Source organism: Falco punctatus (genome assembly GCF_963210335.1).
Source record: "Falco punctatus genome assembly, chromosome: 5".
Lineage (NCBI taxonomy): Eukaryota > Metazoa > Chordata > Aves > Falconiformes > Falconidae > Falco > Falco punctatus.
In genome coordinates, this window is record NC_137584.1 from 5251139 (window position 1) to 5274660 (window position 23522).

Here is a 23522-nt window from a genome sequence, read left to right on the forward strand (position 1 = left end):
ACATCCTAAATTAAAACCTTAGCTTCTTCCTTCCTGAGCGGCCAGAGAAAAATTGATCCTGATGCCAGATCTGCTTGTACTTCCCTCATGAAAAAACATGGCTCAAAATCGGATCTTTTGGAGATTCTGTATGTGATTTCACATCTCTTCGGTTTGTGAACTCAGAGGTTTCCATGTGTTGTGAGACCCAGCTCCACATTCGCCTCTGATCGAACAGTAGGTGTTGTTCCTGCTCAGGTGGTTAAGAGGGACCTAATTCACAACACCATCCACATCTACTTGCAGCCTGTGGCTGCACAGATGGTGCCACACAACAAGACATCCCAACCTGCCTTCCTTTCCTGTACAGAAACTGAGTAAGACCGAAGCCGTTGTTATAGCTACAGATCTCCCTGAAATAGAAAACGCCAAACACCTGGTAATGACCACTCCACTAGCTCTCCTGCAACACTATCATATTACATGTTGAGTATCATACAATAAAGAGCCCTCTGTCTTCATTAAATGGATAAGGAAGTGGCAAGCTGGGGTTAGGGAGAGGAGGGCAGCGATGAGAGAACAGAGAAGCCTGCAAAACGTGTTCCATCCTGGACGATAGGTCTTGGAGAGCTGTAACAGTAACACCAGGCAACAGCCCAATCCTTTGAAAAAAAAAAAAAAAAAAAAAAAGAAAACTCAGACCCAAACCTTTAGACCGGGCAGAAAATTCCTCCTTTCCACAACACTCTGCAGGAAGTGCAATATACAGCTATAATGTTTTTTTGTACAGGTGCACACTGCAATTTTCACAATATTCAGTATTTTCTGACTTGAAGCAATACTTTCTATGATCCCGTAACAAAACAAGGAAAAGTCTGAAAAGAACTGAGGGATACCAGCTTGTCCGTCCTGCCTTAAGAACAGAGATTCACTTCTACAGTAATGTTAAAGATTTAAGACTGAAGGAGGCCCTTCACTGGGAAGGAAGATCATCACCTGCTAGCACAAGAGAAAAGGGTATCTCGGCACACTTGCAGGGAACCATGTGTCTACAGCTGTTCTCTGCAGTGATCTGCTATCTGCCTCCCAAGAAGCCAGCGCTGTGCTCCCCAGCTAGAAAAATAGACTTCATAATGAATTCTCTCAAATGAGCAAAAGAAGCAATGCTGGTTTATGACAGGTTATTCATTCCCTTAAAAATGCTTTATGCCTGTAATATCAGCCTTTGCAGTGTGAAGAACAGAACTAGTCACAAAAAGCATTCTGAAAAGAGGAATGTGCTTGTCTCCCCACCCCCCACCCCCCTCCCATCAGTCTCCAAGGTTTCACAAAGAAACCCATCAGGCTAGAAATCAGGAGCTTACGTATCTGTGGGGTATGAGCCTGGCACACCTGCACCATCCCCATAAATGTGGAGAGCTCTTCAGAGGGACTATGTTCCTGGGATGCTCTGCCACAACAAAACCATCAGGGAGGGTACAGCCTGCATCTGACATCTTTGGTCTGCAGGGAAAAGGGAAGAAGCCTCAGTGTACCTCTGCATCAGGTGTAGCCAGTGGCATGGACTGTCAGGGTTGCTACCCTCACAGGTATGGGGAGAAGAAGCTGCCTGTCCTTTGAATCTTTTTGCACCCACTTCTGGTTTCTCTCCTTTCTTGCTTGGGGAGAGAGGGAAAAGGAGGGAAGGAGGTCCCGTCTAGCCACATATCTTCCTACACTACCCAACAAGCATCCTGCCAGGACCAGTTACCCCATCACTGAAAAGATTTAGATGGTTGCCACTGCGTTACGAGGTCTCCTCCTGAGATCTGAAGGGATGTCAACTGCTGCAGCTGTTCCAGAAGGACAACAGCACGGAGAGGGAGCACAGTCTTCCAGCCAGACGCCTCATACATTATAAAGAAGTCAAACACAGAATTTGAATGCAGTGTGGAAAGCAGCAGCTTAATTCGCCAAGTTAAAAATTTTGTCCAGAAGATTTTTTTATGAAATAAGGATTAGTCTTCTAAAAAGCTCTCCCAGATGAGAGCAACTGCCAAGCCAATGCACCAGCAGCCAACACAAAAAGCTGGAAGCAATCTGTGGAGACAGGGCAGCTCCCTTGAAGCTAGAGACTGACGGCTCTGATCAGTCAGATGCTGCAGTGCTTGCTGCAACAGAGCTGCACACTCCAACCTGGAGAAAGGAAACATCTCAAATGGACACAATAGGAGCTATTGCAATAATTGAAGGGGCAAAAGTACTGAACTATTAAAAGGCACTTCTCTCTCTCTGTCAAGGTGTTCAAGTGAACAAACACCACAGGAGTTTCAAATAATGGATTAATTCCAAAGACCTTTGCATGAATCCCTGTCATAACTAATGACTAAGTAAGGTTTAAAGACAAGTTTATGAGATTCAGTTCTGCTAACTGCAATCTTCACAAGCAAGGACTCCTAAACATGCCAAGCTACATGCAGCTCCTTCATACAGTTCCTCCACTGCATCAAGTGCCCCTTCCTGAAGTAACAGCTCACAGGTCTATGTTTCCATATTAATTATTACCTATTAGTAATCAGATACTATCATCTGAGGTGCAATGGATAATTTTACCAAGGTGTACTCCTGGAACACAGCTGCTGCAGCCCTGACCACACACTACATGTCACCTAATTAAGTTAGAAACTGCCACAGTTTTTCTCCAGCTGTTGTTACCAGGGAAACTGTTAAGAAATCTGGTATGTTCAGCAAGGAAAAATTGTATGTTTGGGATTCTGACATAGCCTGGATAAAATATACATGCAATCCAAATTCACCTTGTAGGAAGCTCCAAGCTGATGTTTAACAAAAGAAATCTTAAAATTACAACAGACGCAAAATAGTTTAGAACGGAAAAAAACACTCAGCTTCAAGAGATTTATTCCAAGGGACTGACAGTCAACAAGACCTGAATGTCTATTGAAAAAAACAGTGATTTTAAAACTGAAAGTTTTCACTATACTCTCTGAGCCTAGAACAATATAGTTCAAAAATCAAACTTTCAATGTAAATTTAAATTTTCCTAAACTGGGTAGTTCTAGAAGTGAAGTAATACCATTGCTGCATCTTCAGATTTAAGAGAGTGAATCAACTTCCTCTGCATTTTCTCCCATTCCCCTCCCCACCCCAAGCAAATTCATCCCTCCGGTAATTCAGGTAGGCTAGAGGGAAGTGTCACAGGACAACACTTAACATCTCCTCCTCTGCCCTACAATTCAAAAGAATGCAACAAAAGACTCAGTAATGGAGAACCATTCTCTGAATGAAAAGGTCCAATTTTACAAGATTCATCACAAAGTCTCTTATTCATCAGCTGCCTTGGCACTCTCACTGTTCTCCCTCACACAGACATTTCTGGAATGTGTTTCAGGCTACAGAAAAAAAACAAAGACAAAAAAAAAAAAAAAAAAAAAAAAGCAGTTCAGCAGCAAGCAGCAAAGGCTAAAGAAATGGAGAATCTGAAATTGATCCTGCTTCTGTCCTAGGGAAGTTTCTGCCAGAACCATCAAGCAGAGCAGGACTGTCCCCCTCGGTGAACACAGGGGGTTTTCTACTTTTTGTACTTTGGTACCTCCAGTAATATTGACAAACTACGGAAGTGAACAATACTTGCAATTTTACATCAACAAACTTGTAGCTGTTCTCTTATAAGGCGTTTGAGAGTCTATATTAACCAGATTTGGACACTGAGACCTAAAGATGTGCATTTTCATCTGCTTTGGAAAAGTTTTACCATCATTATTGTGAGAAGAATATTGCTCTTGCTTGCTCTGACTCAAAGCTTACAAAAACCAATTAAAAGAGGGTGAAACAAAGGGTGCAGAACCAACAGGAGCAAGGAATTTGTTAATCAAGTATTGGACCTGGCATCTGGGCAACCTTTGCAACAGAGCGCCAGTCTTCTCTCAAAGAATCCTTTCTCTGCACTTCTAGAGGCAGTTAAGCTCAGGATCAGACAAGGGACAAAATCCAGTTATTATTCCATTTCCTGGATTTAAACTGATGTAAACTGACCATCATTACTATGGTAAGACATTTCCCCAGAGGTCTAACCCCTTGGTATAGTACTACAGCGACAGGTATTAAAACAAGGGACCAAAAATCCTGGAACACATTTTTTTCCTGGTGTACCTGCAGTGTAAATTCATGCAACAGAATTTAGTAAAAGAAATTGATGTACAGAAAATTATCCTGGTTTTGATGAATGTGTCAGCTTGGAAGTGGAACAAGAAACCTAAGGAACATGTTTGCCCCGAAGGAGTTAATGTAATACTAAAGCAAATCATAGAGAGGGCTGAACTGCCAGAATTATTCAACCGTTGTTCCCCATGGTGCAAGCCTGCTCTTGGGTTCCAGGTCACGGCTTCCACACAAAAGCACACTCTTACCTCTCCTGAGCCCAGCCCAGTCACTGCCTGTCCTGTGCACCACACAAGGCACGTCTCCCACACAGTAACACACACACGATGACATCTTTAAGATTTACACCGCAGCCTTCTTTTTTCACATTTTTTCATGTTTCATTCCTCTTTTAAGTAAAAGCCATGTAAGACCAAATATCCAGCAGCATCCCAGGCCTCTACTTTCTCTCATACTACTTGCCCATGCTAATGACCCACAGGACTTGTATACAGGGCGTTTGAAGTCACAGTACACACCTTCTCTGGTACCTAAACCACAGGAATAAGTGCTGGAAGAAATAGGTATACAAGGCAGCAGAAGCAGACTGGCTAGTGCTGAGGAAGACTCAGCTTCTTGCCAAGGACTTCCAGAAATATTTGTAAGCCATGAGAGGAATGTTGGGAGTCAAGCTTTTTTTCCCCCCCCCCAAGAAAGGGAAGGAGGGGGAGGTATTACTGAACTGTGAGAAATTATGTCTACTGTGCGGGTGCAGCATAAATACGAACAGGTTTGGCACTTTCTGAAAGCCAATGTAGATGCAGGTAAGACCAAGGGCACCTGTTTTAACTGGTGCGTACGCTACAGCACAATGGGCTGTAGTGGTTTTCTGTACCCATGAACATGATTAGGAATATGAATTATTATTACACATGTATGAATATAAATAATGCAGAATGATTGTATTTGCCTTATTTCTGTGGCTGCAACGTAAATCCTTGCTCAAAACACAAAGATTTGCAATGCCTACATTAACATAGCTGGGATGATGAATGGGAACTAAAAGCAAAGACCTGTTGTCTTGTTATTCTCACTTTGTCCAAGTTACAAAAATCTCAGAACAGTACAGCAGACTCCTAAAAACAATTCTGAACTTTATTTCTCACAGACAAGTTATGGGAAAATTTTGCAGGAAATATCCAATACTAAAGTCCTGAATGTTTATTTCTTCCATAATTTAGAACAAAGACCTCTAGACCTTTACCTTTCCACTTCCCTCTCTCTGGAATTGTACTGCATTTTAGCAGAGAAAGAGTCTATCCTTCTAAGTGGAAAACACGTAAGTAAACATTTGGTTGTTCAACTTGAATCTGCAAAAGTTAAGCTGATATCACCATTAAGTAGAAGGCAAACCTAAGTAAGAGGATACTGGTTCTGTGATGGTTTTTTTCTTTTCCTTTTCTTCATAAATCAAGCCAGGAATTCTAAAGCTATGCTCATTAAAAACACCCCTCGGGTTCTCTGAAGACTTGTGCTGACATGCCAGTAGGATCTTTACAATTGCAGATTTTGGGGGAAGAAGGAGGGGTTACACTTCAGAAAAGGCTGTGCTGGGACAGACTGCACAACAATGACAGCAGCACGGTTTTGGTACAAAATCTTTGCTTCAAAGTGTGCTGGGCTGACTACATTAGTAGGATACTTTTCCTGACTCAGATGTTACAACCTGAAAGTCCAGGAATAAGTTTAGTTTGTGCAATACACACTTATTTCTGAAGAGTCCCAGCATCAGGTGAATAACCTTGCTGACAGAGGTTTGAAGAATTATCTGCAAAAGGCCTTCGGCTGCACTGACCCATCTCACACCATTCCTGCTCCTGTTACACCTTCTGCATGGGATCAGCAAAACTGAATTTGTTCACCAAGATCTCAGTCCTTTCCAACTCCTTCACATTCACATACTTCAGATACCAAGTAATAAGTAACATCTTAAACCAAAAAAACATCCATTGCCTGTAGAATTATTTCTTGAGGCAAATCCCTCCCCCACTCCCCTCCAGCTCCATCCTTCTCAGCCATGCTCATGCACCAGTCTTAAATCAAGCCATCTGTGCACCTATTATCTGCGGGTTTTATGGACTGTACAGTACCAACATTGACACATGATCTTGCCTAAAGGAACACTGTTTTTTGCAAAACTCACAATGATTTTTCAATCAAAAAGAGGTTAAAATACTCTTAAGATACAGTTGCATGAATTCCTTTTAAGATACAGAACATGCAAACATTTAGGTATCTAACACTGATACAAAACACTGCAAAGAAATTAAGTAACCCTGGCAACCAGTCCAGGGGGTTGGCCCAGATGACTTCCAGAGGTCCCTTCCAACCCCAACCACCCTGTGATTTTGTGATCCATCTAAAATATATATATATATTATATAAAATATAAACAAAAAATATTTAATATATAATATTAAATTATAAAAAAATGAAATATATTTTGTGATTCATCTAAAATATATTTATATAAAATAAATCGCAGTACAGATTTATGATTTTTAGTTCAGTATATCAAGATGAATAAAAGATGAAAAATAAATTTTCCTCATCAACGTTCATATCCAAGGATGTAATGCTGTGATGCTCGGATCTGTCTTGCACAATGTTCTCATTGGTACTTTACAAGATGTAAATTAAACACAGGTAGTCAAGAACAGGGGCACTAGTCTAAAACTCCATGATTTTGCTTCTCTTATACATTCATTTTGTCAGTGAGGTTTTTAATGCATCAGCCCTAAAAGTGAGTGCCATGAACATAGTAAGAATAACAGGGTTACATTTGGATTTGTAATTCCTAAAGGTTTTGTTACTGAAACAAAAAGATAATATAGTTAATGCAAAGAAGAAGAAGAATTAAAACTGAAATGGAGTTTATCACTAAACCTGCAGAGACAGAATACCACCATGGGAGTTATCCTATGTTAATAAACTTAACAATTACTACCTGAAAAAAATCTTTCCCACACCATGCAAGAGTCCAGTGGTGGGAATCTCAGTCAGGTAGCAGAAGTCTGACTTACAGTTCCCTACTCCAGGGCTTTTTTGTTCCAGCCCATCAAACAGCCCAGGTCCCCAAACATTCCTCCTCATTTGTTCTGGCAGGGTAAGGCTACACAGGGCAACAGTCCGCCACCTCCAGCTCTCCATCTGACTCATGAGAAATGCCTCCACATCAAACTCAAAATAAACAAAATCCTATCTGCCTGTTGTATTCTACTTATACTGCAAAGTAGGATCTCAATTAATTAATTTTAAAAACCTATGCATTGACACAAAGTACTTTCAGGCCAAGTAACTGAAGTTAAATCTTACGTAACCACTCTCAGTGCAGGCTACAGCTCAATTAACACAGCTCACCTTGAATATAACACTGTTCTTCCATACATCTCCTGAGAATCTTGCCAGCTGTACAAACACAGGAACAACAGAAGAAAGTAGGTATCACAAAACCTTGGATCTTGCATCAGGTGACTGTAATGAGCATGGCACAAGGGTGCTTTGATGTTACAAAAAAACTAAGAAAACACCGACGGGCTGGGGTGTATTCTTGCTACATTTACTCTCTTACCAAATGGCACTTGTCAGACATATGCCATCTGCTGCATCAAAATGCAATACCCAACCAGGTGAAATAAAAATTTCCCATACCAGCAGTCTCTTCGCACAGATAAAAAGGAACACCACTAATGTAATTTTATGTGATTAAAGAGTCTCTATGCCATAGACACTGCATCTCTTGAAAGGTGCTCCTCTCACAGGACAGACTCTGAGCTCCTGATGAAGACTCTGCCCTAATGGCTACACACAAGAAGTCACAGGCTCATGACCCAGAAACATTTCTACTTCTGTCAAGTACAGGGAGCTGAGAGTGCAAAGGGAACACAAATGACCCCAGTCCCCCTTGCTGCTCCCTGTTCCCCCACCTCTTCCCACGCGCTTGAGGACCCTGCAGGAACCCAAAGGAACAACCCTGCACTGGAAGCCATCTCTCTGGGAACTGAAGCTGAGTTTAAAGAGACTCAGCTTCTTAATGCTTGTGGAGAATTCCCACAGCCTGGAAAAGCCTTACTACACCAGGCCAGGCTACTGCACCTTAGCAAAGTCAGGATCCCTTCGTGCAAGCACCTCCTTGGTCAGCCGCTGGTAGGAATGACACTCTTTGTCACACTCCTTTCAGTCTCCTTATATTTCCAGTTTGCCTACAGCCAAGAAGAAATGCTTTAGCCTTATGAAAAGGATCATGCAGTTCAGTGTACCTGCTTTATAGTTAAAAAATATTTTTAAATTTCAGCATATCTGAGTCTCCTTCATACTTCACACGAGGCCAGCCTGTCAAGACAGTGTTAACACAGGGAGAATATTGACACTATCTGCCCACATGCCCACAAAGGCTGCCCAGGTCCTGAATGGAAATGCAAAACAAAAAGCTGATGATGGAATAATACAGAAGGGCAGGGTCATGCTACAGGGACATCACATTCCCAGAACCAGGCAGGATCCTCCTCCTGGCCTTCTGCTTCCCTACCTTCATGAAGCTCAGCACCACTGTGCCTCTCATATTCCAGGACACTCTTTCCAGAGAGATCCCATCTTTATTTTACAACATACAGAAAAAAACCTAATAATCTCAAGGAGGTGGAAATTCCTGTCCAATAAGACAGAAATAGATATATTCCTTCACCATCACTCCTACCAAGGAACACAGTAGACCAGTATATCAAAAAACCCACTGCACTGCTAAGGACTGGAAGCCTAACCTAACAAAGCTGGAAAAGCAACCAGAACAGCCCACGAGCTGCTGATGTTGGAGTAGACAGAGTTGAAAGAAGTCAGAGATGGAAAAGTATGTCCCAAGACCCCAGCTTAACTAAAGTGAAAGCACAGAAAAATGAGATTACAAACTGAGACAGGTAAAGCCTAGAAGGGGGGATGAGGAAGAAAATCCCAAACGTAGAGCTTTTAAAAAGCCTCAGAAGACATGTCACAACCACCAAGCTGGTAAAGAGCACCTGGAAGAGCATGGGAGATGGACAGGGATCCTTTTTCACTTTCTCACAAATTCTTTTTTAAAGGTTTGTTAAACTACCTTTTGCTCTATTCATAGCTTGTCTGGGTTCAAAGTGGTGACTCAGCACTCATCAACCACTGCCAGGAGCACAGTTAGAAAAACAACAGGAGATTTGTAAGGATGAGGAACAGATCAAAGAAAACCAGATGATTCCCAGATCAAGGATGTGAGAGTAATCTAGGACAAAAAAGGGAAGAAGACAAAGGTGAGAAACAATACAGAGAAGCTTTTGGAAGTGGCACAAGATGAAGAGATTTTGCATGGGAAAATTAAATGGAGAAAAGGTTGAGGACATTTTCATTATTCACATACAACCACATGAGTGGCCTAATATGGCTAAAATGCATGCTGGCATTTCAGTGCAGACAAGATCAAACTTCACTCCTGAACCATGCTGATCCATCCTTGGACTTGTGGCTACTGCGATGTGATTAAGGAAGAGTTGCAGCATAGTTTTGATCTGTCGGCACTACAGGAATAAATCATGCTTTATCACAGGAGCCATCAGCTCTCAATTCTATAAAACAGAGAGAGAAAACTAAGGAAGAGGAGGACTTACTCTAGTGCTGCCTTCTTACGGTTGGTCTTCCCATTTATTTGTGGCTCAATACAGGGAGGCAGAAAGGAGGGGAAGAAAAAGAAGGCAAGCATATTATGTATTTGTATTCTTGTCTTCTAGTCCTTCCAGAAAGGCCAGTTTTGTAAACAGAAAGGAAGGTGAGATTATCTTGTTAACTACTCTCATGATTGTAACACAGCATGCAGAGTTGACAAGTATCTCTCTGTTAACATGTTCTCTACTGAAAACGCTCTACAACTTCTTTTGCAACATGCCTTAGTCAGGCTGTCTGCACCTTAAAACATTCAGCCTGTTGTTTCAACAGCACAGACCTGCATGCTGAATTATAAAAATTGTCCAATATCATGTCATCTTGGCTACAGATTTAATTTCACATAACATGAAACTTCACTAAAAATCATTATACAACGACACAAGGAAACACAAACATTGGTTTCCTTTTTTTGGTTTTTGTTTTTTTTTTATATTAAGTGTAAGCCTACTACAGCTCCCTCTGGGAGGATGTTTTTCATACAAAGCCACATTCTTTGAGTCTTATTCACATAAACAGTGACTGAATTAAATGAGATCAGGCTTTGATCCGGCATTACTGTTACAAAACACAGCATAAAAATTAATTTTAAAAAAGCCCAGGATAATAGGCATCCATCTTTAACCTATCTAATAATGCAAAGATTAGTTGAAGGTTTTGTTTTTCAAGGCTACCCTTCTGAGATTTAATACAGTAAACAAATTATAATTTTACTACCCACAAGTTGTTGATAATTACCTCTCTATGGGCAATACTGTAATTCAAAAATAAATCAAGATAATTTTGTTAAAAGAAGGGTAATTATTTTAGTATAATTTTATTCTTGATCTTTAATTAAGCAAGGCCTGAAAATCCCATTGAAAGAGCATAAGAGATGTGATTTTTTTTAATGGTACTTGGTAAAATCTGCTAACTTTTACATTACAGACACTTTTGCCCTATCCTGTTTTTCTTGAAGGACCATGTATATTTGGACAACTTGTAAGTGTAAGATATTCAAACCATGAGAAACTTCTGTTAGCAGAAAAGCGAATACTCCAAATCTGAGGCATGAGAACCAATCAAGTAAAAAGTACAGACAAGCAACAGATGTTTGCCTGCTATATTAAAATTTAAAATGTGAATTTATTAACAACAATCAGGCTGAGACACTGCCTGTATGGTTAACGCATTTCAAAATCTTAGTATTTTGGGGGAAGATGATGGTATACAGCTCTCTAATATGATAGGAAAATCCATCATCTTAATGTGATGCACTGTAGAACACATTTAATACTGGGCTGACACACTCCACCACAGTATCACTCTACTCTGCTAACCCTCCCTGGCTAAGCTCACTTGACAAGTGCACTTCGTGTGTCTTCTACCAAGGCAGAGTAACTGTGTGTCACGAGAGCTACAGAGGACGGAAAGACCAAGTAAGATCTCCATGTCGCTGATACTCTTTGTTCCATCTCTGGAAACACTAAGACCAGATTCCAGGTAGAACTGGCTTTACACCACAGCCTAATGAGTCACTCAGCACTTGCTTCAGCTTAGTCATGGAGAGATTCTTAATTTCAAATATGAGATGGAGAATAAATAAAAACCCATAAATTAAAAAATTAAAGGTTTAAGTGCTGTGCTTAGTTCTACTGAATGTACCACTACCTGTTTTCTTGGTTTGCCTGTGTGTTGGCAAAACCAGCTCATCCCACATAATTATATTCAGACACTTTCTGGATGTACAAAACCACATACAATACATAAGCAAATTCATATTAATATAATATTTCAAAAATAATTATTCTTAAAAGCTGGAAATATGTGCTTCCAAATTCTGCATGCTAGATTTTTAATAAAATATGCTTCTAGCTTCCATGCCAAGTATTCCACTTTGAGGATTAAAAACAAAAAGAAGAAAACCCCGCCATGATTCTAGTAACTGAACCAGCAACATCCTCATTTGTATGTCTGCACAGCTATAGGCATGAAAGTCTAGATTCTCTGAAAGCATAATGGAGTGTGGAAGCCAAAAGTTTGATTTTAAATTCATGAAGCAAACATGCTGGTGGGCAGGGGTAAGAGGGAACTGAGAGAAGGCAGAAAAAAAATGGGGTTTGTTTGTTTCTTTGTTTACTTAAGTTATTCCTGTAGGCACAGAATGAATCTGGGAATCATTTTTTATTTTTTTTTTTTTTTTCATTTAAGAAACTCTGCTAAGGACTATAGCTTATACCTACAAATTCTGCTTCAACTTGTTGGTGTGGCATGCTACTTGGTGCAAGTATTCGTACCACTTAATTCTGCAGTTCACTTTTCACGTTGGGTCCCATCTTGCTGACATATAAATTCTCATTGAGAAGTGTAAAATTCTCATTGAGAAAGGACTGAATACTTTCTGAAAAAGCAAGGGAGGCTGACATGCAGAAATAGTAAACCTGGTCTGACAAGTAGGGAGAATAAGAAGCAGAAGTGAGTTATTCTAAACAGTTTTTATTGGAGACCTACCTAACAAATTCACTCAGGGCACTCCTCAACCAAAACTAAATCCCCAAAAGAATACTGAAACTTAACACTTTATGAAGCAATCTGGGAGGTGATTGTAATGTGGACTAATTACAGCTGAATGCTGATTGTTTGGACCCAAGAAAGATGTTTAAATTAAATTACCTCACATTTGTGTTTACACATAGCCTGTTATCACAGCTTCGCTGATGCAAAGTTATTCCTCAAGCCATGGTAACTTAGTCAAAAGGGTCCAGTTCCCAAAGATTCCCCTCAAAGGAAGAAAGGCTGCTTAATTAAAAAAAAAAATAAATCAGTATTATAAAAACTAGGACGCTATGGGATAACAGGAAAACTCCTCATCTGTATAGTGAACCAGCTAGACAGGAGATAAATGGTACAAGGAAAAAAGCCATCAGTCTTCACAGTGGAGGGAGACCCACCGTGCAGCCCCATGGCCATCTGCGTTATACTGTGTCCAGTATACCACTAAAGAATCACGGCAGGACGGGGAAAGATGACAACAGTTAAATAACAGACCTCCCGGATAACATTATTCAGGATAAAGGCAAGTGCTGACTGCAAAGGGATACAGAAGGACTTAATGACACCAAATAACTAACCAGTAAAATGGCTGACAGAATTCAATACCATTTGAAAAGAAGATGGGTATCCATGGCAGGAAGAAAAACCTCAACTTCACATGCATAAAGATGGGCTCTGGATTATTCAGGAATGAGATCTTGGATTTATAGTGGATTGTTCTTATGAAAGTATCAGCACAGTTAGAAAGCAGGGAAAGTGCTAAAAATTATTACTGCAGAGAATACAAGCAAAACCACCCTTACTCAACTGTCTAAAAAGTTCAACTGCATCCCAAAAGTTGTAACTCTGGCATCTCTTCTCAGAAAAGGTTTAGCAAAACTAGAAAAGTTTCAAGGAAGAACATAAGACAACCAAAGGCAGGACATGATTAAGCAGAGGAAAATCAGGTTGGAGAAATACTAGAGGGCATCAGATTAAATCAGCAGATCTCAGGCTCAAAACAAGTGAGAAGAAATGGCTCTTCTTATTATAAAGCAATTTTCAAGCTGTGGTTTTCCTAGCCTTTCTCCTTGGTCTTCTCAGCCTATTTCCCACTCACTCAACATTTCCTCCTCAGCTTCAGAGGGTCATTGACGTGGATGCCCTAAAAGAGTAAAAGGCGTTAAAGAGAATATATGTTTTCTTTCCCTGCAAATGAAATGCAGCCAACATAACAGAAGTGAGAATTAGCCACACTGACCATGAAAGCATTCACCTATACCTCTAAATCAGGTTCATTTTACCTGTAGGCAGGCAACTTGCTCAGCCACTGGCCACCATGCAGGAAGAACTGAAAGAAATCTTCCCAGACAGACAGTCCTGTCCAAGCCAGCAAGAGATGTGCAGCGCTCCGTGCCTTCAAGGTGACTGAAATAATGTGATTCATGAAGACAGTCACACAGAGAAGCAGCTGACATTAGGCACACTGTTTTTGCAAGGTACATCAGAAGCATCTATATCACTTGCTAAGTTTTTGAAAACTCTTTATGTTATTAAACTTCAAATAAATTACATTTGCTTTTGCTTATTTTGAAGCTAGTAGCAACTCAGACAGCTAACATCAACCTCTCTCTTGACTGAGCTGTCGTCATTCACCCCAAATCCAGTCCTGCTTTATCAAGCATACTGGTAACTACGCTATCCATCTGCAGAGGCATCTCCACTTGCCCATCAAGACACCAGAGAAAGTGAAATGGATGATGGCCTCACCCAGTGCATGCCAAGTCACAATTTCTTAAACCCAGGCTTCTCCAAACTGATTAAGTGTAACCTTACAGTGAAACAAAAGAATCCAACTACTTGGTAACTGACTGACCATTAATAAAATCCTGTAAATTCACACTTCAGCTTACTCCACACTAGAGTCTCCCATTCATATTGACAGACTTCAACCATAGCTTCACTAGTACAGGGCATTCAACCATATTGAACAGCTGTTCCTGGAGGAAACTAGCACACCTCTGGAAGAAATCATCACACATTAGAATCTGAGTACAATCTCCCACGCTGAAGCAAATTTATATCCGTTCAAGGAGGGGAATGTGATCCTCCACAATCTCTTTTTTCTTTTTTTTTTTTGGGGGGGTGGAGGGTGGGGGCAGCATCTGACATAACCCTACAAATCCAGGGCCTGCATTTCACCACATCTAAGAGAACCTAAACCCACGAAAGAAATGGTTATTGCAGGCAACATGACACAGGGGCAGGAAGAAAAACAACTTCCAATTACATCTAGCCTCTGAGCTTTTCCCATGCTACCAAGAATTTTGGGCAAAGACTCATTTACCTGTAGGGCACCATATGACAGCACACAAAAATGGTAACATGATACATGTTAAAACATAACATTTATTCTTATTCTAAATACCTTCAGACTCTGAAATGAAAAAAATAAGCTGGTCAGCATCTGCTGTGACATCTGCCTGCAACTCCATCATCTGGCACTCTTCAATGAAAAAAACACACCATTGAAGACAGATACTTCTGCAGTTCTGTTGCCAACAGAAATCTATCTGTACTTCTTGTGCTTCCATACACGGAAATTTTAGATCTTGGGGGCTAGTCAAAAGCTGAAGTTACATCACAGTGTAACAGAAGAGGAAGAATGTAAAGATTTAAGACCAGTACCACTTCTTAGAGAAAAAAAAAAGAGCACATGGACAGAGCATGGCCTGATTTTAAACAGAAGCTGTGAAAAGCTATCAAAAAACCCCATACTTGCAACAATTCAGAAACTGCTGTAAAGTCTAGAAAAGACAAAATGATAAGAAAGTGCTGTACTTTCAAAATCTAGATCTGAACAACATTATCAATGAAAGACTGCAGATGGCAGGCAGACAGTTCTACAGCCAGAAAAATAAAGACAACCCCCGTCCCCCCATCCCTAAATCTTCTCAAAAGACTTCAGCCAGACACAGACTAATCACAAATGTGGTCAAAAAGAAAATGAAGGAAAATTACTCATATGTGAGCTTTACAATATACTAATGAACTGGCTTAAGTAATGGGTATGCCTTGCAGGTATTCGTGCAATTATCTGAGACAGTAGTGATAAAGTGAAAAGATCACATTCCAAATCAACTGCAGTTTCTGCAACTGTACTGCATGCATAGACATCAAATTTTTAATAGAAGTAAAACATTCATAAAATGATTCACTGTGATCACTATTTTAAAAATACCGAGCTGATACATGACTACCATGCATTCGTGGTGCTTTTTTATTTTTTAAAGCTGGCACTTTCCTCAGTGACTGACCCATCTAAGACAATTTAGAGAATTTTGACTCTGAAGTGTATCGGCACAATATAAATAGACTAGCATCAGGTCTTGCTAAGATGTCACATTGCAGATGCTGTTAAAACCAACAGAAAATATTCCTGACTGGAATCGGCAATCGGCATCTCAAACTGGAAAAGAAACTGATCCCACTGTAATGTGGACACAATGAAGATACACACCTTTATGGAATTAATTTCCATCAAATCCAAATGCATTTTGCATAATGCAAATGCTTTCATCCAACACCGTGCCAGGTCATGCACCCCAAAACTATCTTCAGTGGATCGCTTCACAAAAGCGGATGGTGTTCAGGTGGGAAGGAAGGCAAGTTGTGTGAGAGAAAGGAAAAGTAAGGGATAGAAGCAGCTTGTTTTAAAGCAGGATTCGAAGGAGGTGAGATTTCATGATTTGAAGAGTACTCTACATACGCTTTTGATCACAGCATAAGATAAAAAAGCTTAGGCTTTTTTGACACAGGGCGAAATAAATTTTTCTTCAAGATTAGGGCAAACTCACTAGGGTGCCCACACTCAGCACATCGCACCCCAGCTACCCCATAGCCCCAGTACCCTCTGCCTAGCATCCATACCAGATACTTCCATCCACCGCTTCCCACAGATGTGCCCAAATCCCATCCCCAACTGCAGCCAGCTTCCACCACAGCCATGGCTTGGCTGAGATGCACCTAGGATTTATGAGGACCAGTACAGGGTCTGGGGAATGGGAAGGAGGGAGCACAGAGAAGCAGGCAGGAAGACATGAGCGCTGGCAGTAAGACATAAGGCAGAGTCTTCCTGTTGATTGCAAGAACCTTGAATTTCATGCCACACATGTCAGGACCACTGACAAAGGATCAAAAGTTAAATGCTGCAAGAACAAGCCAGCAATCTACAGTCCTGTACCATATCCTGAGCTAGCTATGTACTCAGTATTGCATCAGAAGTACAGCCCTGATGCTACCAAGACCCATCCACAACGAGATAATGCAGGAATTCAAGCTGTACTGTGTTGGTTAAGCCACCCAACATGGATTCATTTATCACAACAGGACTATTTTCACAGGACATCTTACTCCTTCAATAAATCAGATTACTACTAATAGTTAATGTGCTAGGTTTCTTTTAACCTCAAAGTCCTGTGCAGCCTTAATACTTTATTTATCACACACTTCTCAAAAACGTGTTCTAAATTGACACTTACTCATGTCGTTACTGTTTTTTGACAGCATCCTTCACCCTGGTATTGAACTACCACACACTGACAGTATCCTTCCCTGCTTCACTATCAAGACCTGCACATCTGCAATTGGACCTCAAGGGTTTTCCAGAAACCAAGAAAAATACTTCTATGGCCGAACTAGCACCACCTCGGACACAGAGCATCACTCTGTCTGTCGTGTACAACCACATCCTCCAGGGAGGCGATACACAGAGAACATCCTGGCATGCATGCATTTGAAAGCCATGCAACAAATAAGCCAGGAATTCACACATTTATTCTGGCTTTTTCTAACTTTTGGACATCTGCCTTCAAAAGCCCAACAGTCCTTTGAATGGCAGCATGAGATAAACCAAATACAGAAAGAGGAGAAGAGAAAGTTTAGAAAGAAGCCTTTACACATAATTTAGTGAAAGATCACAGGGGGATTTTTGGATTTCACTTTTCTCTCTCACAACTGCTATCAATATACTGTAACTATTCTTCAGCAGCATCTGCTAACAAGGAGTGGGAGTAGTGAAGAGAGAAGTAACTAAGCTCTTCCTAAAGAGTCCACAAGCTAGTGATGGTATGCAAGAATATTTGCTGTTACTGTATTCAGAAATTATTCTGAAGATTTTTGAGGCCAAAGTAACTGTCCAGGAGGCAGGGAAGAAAATTAGGCCCTTGCTATACTGTTACAGACTGAGGTCTTTCCAAAGTGCAGCTTTACACCTTCTATTTTTGGCTGGATCATTTTTTAAGAAGTCACAGATTTAATTTCTTAGTAAAAAAAAGGAGCTAAAATGACTTGTTTCAATTTTTTATTTGCCCAAAGCAATTACAATTCATTTACGTCTTTGACAAATACCACTCTAGGCCAATCTTGCCAGTGAAACATGGTGCCACATTTGTGATTTCAAATGAAGTACTTCCACAGATGACATGTCGCACTGATGTAACTCTAAGAAAAGATACAACTATGAGTTCTCTGGAAGTTCACCCCAAGTCCTAACCGTTGAGGGAAAAATCTGAATCTGAAACTAATGAGAATAAATAAAATAAAGCTGTCAGATGGTATAATTAATTTAAGAACCTAAAAGTGCTTTACAAACATTTGTCATGCCACCCAACCAAACAGATAAACATTGTTAGTCCTATTATAGAGATTTAGAGAGTAAGGGGCAGCAAGTTTTTTTCTTACATCACAAAATGACTCATTGGCAAAGTCAAGCAGAGGTGAAGCTGAAAACAGATGGAGAAATGCAGCTCAATTGCTCATTACCATACCCTACAAGCACCTGATTTATTAAGATATCATTCATCTCATCAAGTCTAAGAACATCGTAAGTTTGACAAGCCAAACTCCACAACATGCCACCTTTGACAAGGCCGGATGCTCAGCCTAGTGCTGCAACTAGATTATGTCAGCAAACATCGGAGCACCATTTCTGAAGCCAGCTTCCCACAGTTTCTCTTCCCCCCAAAAGAAAAGAACTCTGCAAAAAGCTTGAAGAAAAGCACCTGAATGATCAGGAGCTTGATCACTTTATTTTTACCAATCATTTACTCATCATTTCATTTCTAGTGTTCAAACACAGTCTCCTACATGAGGTTGATAGCAATGTCAGGGTAAAAATCAAGAAGTAGGGAAAAACGAACACTTTCCCAACTGAGTACTATCATGAAGCCACTTCTTAATTTTATTACAGTTTCTTTTCAAACAAGAAGAAGCAATGAGATTACTACTGTTACAGAATTCCCATCCACTCTCACAGACTATTAGCTCCTCACTGACACAAACAGGCATACATCCTGTACATACAGGCATCTAAATAAAGATTTGCATACACCTTAACCTCTCACTGAAATCTGGAGGCAGGTGCCTAATACTTTATGTTGCCAGCCAACAGTAGCTTTGGTACACGCAGCAGCTCTAACTGGTATTTTCTGCTCAGAAATCATTACGAAGTTCTCAATTAGTGTCATTACTCCATGTCCTGAGGTTTGCAAGGCAACTGCAGATCTTGCACGTAATCATACATCTCCAGAAACACTTTGTTTTCCAAGTATCTGGAGAATGAAGATTACACAATACTTGGAACTTCAGCCTGCCAGAATAAGTTGTTATAAAACTAGCTACACACTCAGACATACCACGTTGAAAGCAAGCAAGCAAATAACATTCTCCTCAGAAGAAGCCATACGCTCAAACAGGCCTACTAGATCTGGACCATACCTAACTAGTGCTGCCTAAGAATTTAGCTTTTGTTACATTTTTTCGTCATTGAACAGAGACAGATTAACTGACCTTCCCGACAGATTGCTCCTTCAACATTGGTAGGACACTGAAAATTCATTTAAACAACTCATGGGGGGAAGATTCAGTGACCCACCTGCCAGTAAGCCACTTTCTACCCCTCAATGTTTTCCCTGTGAATTAAAGGTATTCAGTAGCAGACATGTATTGCAGAAATACCAGATACCCAAATAATCACACGTAATTATAAAAATACCAAGATATTGGTTATGCCTTTTAAAAAAACAGAGCACTATCTACAGCCTATACCGTAATGCACACAACACCCCAGGGCATGATAAGCCCTTTATTAATGCTTGCAATGAAATGAACACTGCAGAATAATTACACACTGTAGCCGTGGATTTCTAAAATCAGAGAGCTCTACCAGCAGCCCGCGTATACTCACAAGGTGTTGAGACCTCAGGGGAAGCCGACGTTTGCAGTAAACTAGTGGAAAAATTTTCAGTGGAGCGTTCAGGTGATGTCAACTGTCAACAACAGCAACTGCGGACGACTTTGAGCCAGATTCCCATTTCTCATCAGACACGGCCTTAAAAGTTGGAACAAGAGCGTTAAGGCTCCTCATTTGTACCCCTGAACCTGCACTTCAGCCCCTGCGCAGACACGGGCTCCTGTCTCTGTGCGGCTGCCCGGAGTTCGCGTGTGGGCGGAAGGGGGGGCTCCCCCCCGGACCCCACTCCTGGGCCGTAACAAGAGCACACCTGAGTCGCCCGGGCACCGAGCGCGGGTTCTGCAGGGCCGGGACCCCGCCGCAGCCCCGCCGCAGCGCGGCCAGCCCCGCGCCCACCAGCCCGGCCCCGGCCCCGGCCCCGGCGCGCCCCTCAGCCTCACCACAGCCGCACGCAGCCCCGGCGGGCGGGCGCGGCTCCGCGCCCCGGGCCCCACGCCTGCCCCACGGCGGCGCCCCGCTTACCTGCGCTCCCCCCGCGGCACACGCTCTCCGGCGGGCGCGGGGCCGGGCACAGCCCTACCGCCTCCAGCGGCGCCTCCGCCGCCGGGCCGGGCTGCCCCGCAGGTGGCGCCGCCACCGCCGCCACCGTCCCCGCTGCGAGGGCGACACCCAGCGGCCGCGGAGGGCGCGCGGGCAGCGCCCCTCCAACTCGCCCCGCCGCCTCGGGCCGCCTCCCCCGCGGCGAGGGGCCGTGACAGGACGGGCCGCCCCGGCCGCGCCCCGGCCCCCTCACAGCCGCTCCCTACCGAGGACACGGGGCAGATCGGGCGTGGAGGTGCGGGGCCAGGCCCCCTATCTGGCACCGGCGCGGGCAGCGGGACCAGCGGCGGGCTGGGCGGGCTAACGCGGGCGTGGGGCCACCGGCCCGGCCTCCAGCGGGGCGAGGTACCCGCTGCCGGCCAGGAAGGCGGGGAGCCGGCCGGAGCGAGGCTCCGGGAGCGCCGGGTGCGCTCGAGGGCGGCGGCTCCTTCGCAGCTCGACCATGGAAGCCCGTAACAATTTGCGTCGGAGCAGAACTGGGACAAGCCCAACGCCGTAGCAGGCAGCGGCCCTTCCCGCCGGCGGGAGCCGGCCAGCGGGCTTTGAACTCCGGGCCGACGGTGGGGAGCGGGCTGAGCCGAGCGCTGGCTGTGCCCGGAGCGGGCTGTGCCCGGAGCGGGCTGAGCCGAGCGCTGGCTGTGCCCGGAGCGGGCTGTGCCCGCCCGCCGCCTCGCCCAGCCCGGCTGCCGTAGCGCCCCGGGCCCCTCAGCCCCGGCAGCTGGGAGCGCAGGCTGCCCCGCGTGTGCGTCGGGAACTCACAGGCCGGTGGGGCGGCGAGTCAGCCAGGAGCGTCCGTAGGCACCGGTACAGGAGGAAGGAGCTGGTGTGAGTAAGCTGAGTAAAAGGAGAAAAGCGGGGTCTGACGGAGGAAACTGAAAGCAAGCAGCTGTTCCCTGTACTGTGCCCGCTCCCACCGGCACATCATCGCTTTCAAAGGCCGCCCCGCTGGCTCGAAGGCATTCTTAGGACTATGCCCTAAGCAAACTAAACTTTGAAGTATCACAACCACTACCCGGCTGTGTGATGGATGTATTCTTCTGGATGCTTTTGCAGATGTGTCTACTTACGCATGTTTCACTAAACAATTACTACGGTATTCATTGTTCTGTGGCAAGTCACACCACAGGTATGCACCAAAACCCTCGGTGCTCCTCAGGAAAGATTTACTGACCAAAATTTGTGTTCTGATGCCTCTGTGATCTCAGCAAAGCTTTGTAGCTTTGTCAAAACTCCAGTACTAGACTGAAGTCTGGTGTCATCACTGAAATTAGGATGTTACTCTAAAATACAAAAAAATATGTTGTGATTCCGTTCCCGTATTCAGGATAGGCCTGCTTCATGGGAATTTTATTTTCCTTGACATTGTATATAATTCTGACGTAGGAATGGAAGTATTAATGCGAGTAAAAATTAACTTATGTAAGTTCTCTCTATATATAAATGTTTGCAGGACTACTTTGGCTATGTTTGATCATTATGATTGAGAAACAAGATGTTAGCACATTGCAGAAAAAGGCTTTCTTGGCACTGATCTGTCACCAATCCATTTAATGAGAGTTCTCCCCCTTTAACAGAATTAGGATGAGATGCTGTCACAATCCTGCAAACCCCGATGCAGGTGGGCTTCCTTGACTGTGTGGATGTGAGCGGGATCGTTCCCTGTGCTTAATTATCGTTAACCTTTTTTAATCCAGACATCCAATTTTGTCTGCTTCTGGAATTCTTTTTTCTGTCGGGAAAGGAAATTCATAAGGGATTCCCTCAGTTGCCTGAAACAGAAAGTGTGTCATGCCTATGAACTGCAGCTCCCCGCAGACAAAGCCCAGTCACATCTGATATTGTACACATCGTATATTCAAAGACTCAACGCCTTGTCTACCTGCCCTTACTACAAGTCCTGTGACTGAAGGCTGGGCGTTGTTTCATTATGTGCAAAAGGCTTCAAAGTTACATGACCTGACAAAAGAAAAAGAAGGAAAGAAAAAAAGCCAGGTGCAGAGGGGACAGAAAACAACTTGGTGGCAAAGGGACAGAGGAGGAGCAAATCCTGAAGCTCATGCAGAGGCCATGACAGATTATATTGCCAAGGGGCTGGCAGAAGTGCTTCAGCCCTACTCTAAAAACCCGTCCAGCGATGGGCCTGGAGTCTATGTGGCTTTGACCCCAAAGCTGTGGTCAAACAGGAGGTCACTGACATCAGTGTTGTGGGAAGGGCTGCATCGTAACCAGTCCTTTCATTCCTGAGCTTCTACACCTTGATTTAGTATTTTAATATTTCCAGATTATTCTCTCTCAGTGGTGATGTTTCATAGCTCTTTGTGTAAATATAAAAGAAACCTAAGAGACAGTCAGATTTGTGGGCAAGACCCACTTCCCAAAACCACCCCTGAAACCTCATAGTCCTTTCTGCACAGATGTGGTCAGCTGGTGAATGAGACAGACTCATTCATTACAGACCTGGAAACTCTCCTCCTCTTTCCATCAGTTTTCAGCAGGTTAATGCCTCCCAGGGCTGTCCCACGATACAATGCTGAAAAGATGACTGCTAAAAAAATCCTGCTTAAAACTTAAGTCCTAATTCCTTGTAAGGGATTTAACTTTGAAATGTTTCCCATAATCTTTTGGTACATTGTTAATCTGTTCAAGCAAAACTTCCAAGCAGGTTGGTAAATTGAGAATAAAGAAAGGCATTTCAATACATTTGTGTATTGGTAGCTTTGTCACGATCTGGAGCAAAAGAGGGGGATTTCTTCCCCCATTTCTGGACAAAAGTGTGCCTCCATTATCTCAAGTGGGTTACAACAGCCTGAACAGCCTGGTTATGGGAAGACTGTCACGCAGCACAGAGGTAGGAAAATAATGAGCTGCAGGGAACATATGGAAACTCCGAACGTAAGTCAAACCATTATACTGAATGCAAGGAGGGAGGACAAGACAGGAAAAAGCAGTAAGAGAGAAACAGAGGAAAATGTGCTGCTGCAGAGTTGGGAACTCAGCTGCCTGTCACTACAGCAGGCAGTGCGGGATGACCGCCAGGGGCTAACACACATGCTGTGGTGCTCAGACAAGAGCAGCACTGGAAACACCTGAGAAAGGGCCTTGCTGAGGGGTAGAAGGTCTGTCCTCACAGTGCTGGTCTGGAGGAAGCAATGGCAGGCAGATGAGTGCACCTCAGTCTGTCAGGGGCTTCAAAAACCTCATCCTCTTCCAAGAAGGTTTCACTGCCATGGCTTTCTTTAGTCTTCCTTTCATTCAGGGTATTATTAACAAAATAATCTCTCTTACCCACACTGCGAATGTT

At 43.0% G+C, this 23522-nt stretch overlaps 1 protein-coding gene across 5 annotated transcripts in view; it reads right to left on the reverse strand.

Moving 5' to 3' along the window:
• ANKRD6 (ankyrin repeat domain 6) overlaps positions 1 to 23522 on the reverse strand; it is a 104489-nt gene that overhangs the window by 80432 nt on the left and 535 nt on the right. For 2 of the 5 annotated variants that reach the window (XM_080389344.1, XM_080389340.1), the window contains exons 1-2: positions 20144 to 23521; positions 19616 to 19759 (exon numbers count right to left, since the gene is read on the reverse strand). The gene's annotated coding sequence lies outside the window, so the exon portion shown is untranslated. The other 3 variants (XM_080389342.1, XM_080389341.1, XM_080389343.1) reach the window with 3 other exon arrangements.